This window comes from Crocuta crocuta, unplaced genomic scaffold (genome assembly GCF_008692635.1).
Source record: "Crocuta crocuta isolate KB4526 unplaced genomic scaffold, BGI_CrCroc_1.0 scaffold1269, whole genome shotgun sequence".
NCBI classification, from domain to species: domain Eukaryota; kingdom Metazoa; phylum Chordata; class Mammalia; order Carnivora; family Hyaenidae; genus Crocuta; species Crocuta crocuta.
The window spans coordinates 397711-397991 of NW_027531335.1; the positions used below are offsets into that span (position 1 = coordinate 397711).

The window sequence follows — 281 nt, forward strand, 5'->3', positions numbered from 1 at the left end:
TTCCCTCTCACACCTTTCTTTTTCTTTGTTTCTTCGGGGCTGACCGGGTAAGTCCCTTTTCAGAGTGCTGTGTTGTCTGGGCCTGAGAACTCTTCAGTGTCTCTAACGTGATTGGGCCCATGTCTGCTGTGATTCATTCATTGTTGATTTGCTAGCCGCCTCTCAGAGGGCCGTTATGTCTTGGGTTCAGGAGTACCTCCCTGTTGTCCTTACCCTCAGCGGGTGGCTGGCCTGTGAAATGGCAGAGTAGCTCCTTAGGGTGGCAGACAGAGGCGGCAGTG

At 53.0% G+C, this 281-nt stretch overlaps 1 protein-coding gene across 1 annotated transcript in view; it reads left to right on the forward strand.

The window, feature by feature from the left end:
• IL13RA1 (interleukin 13 receptor subunit alpha 1) overlaps nucleotides 1-281 on the forward strand; it is a 62136-nt gene that overhangs the window by 17291 nt on the left and 44564 nt on the right. The gene's annotated exons all lie outside the window — the stretch shown is intronic.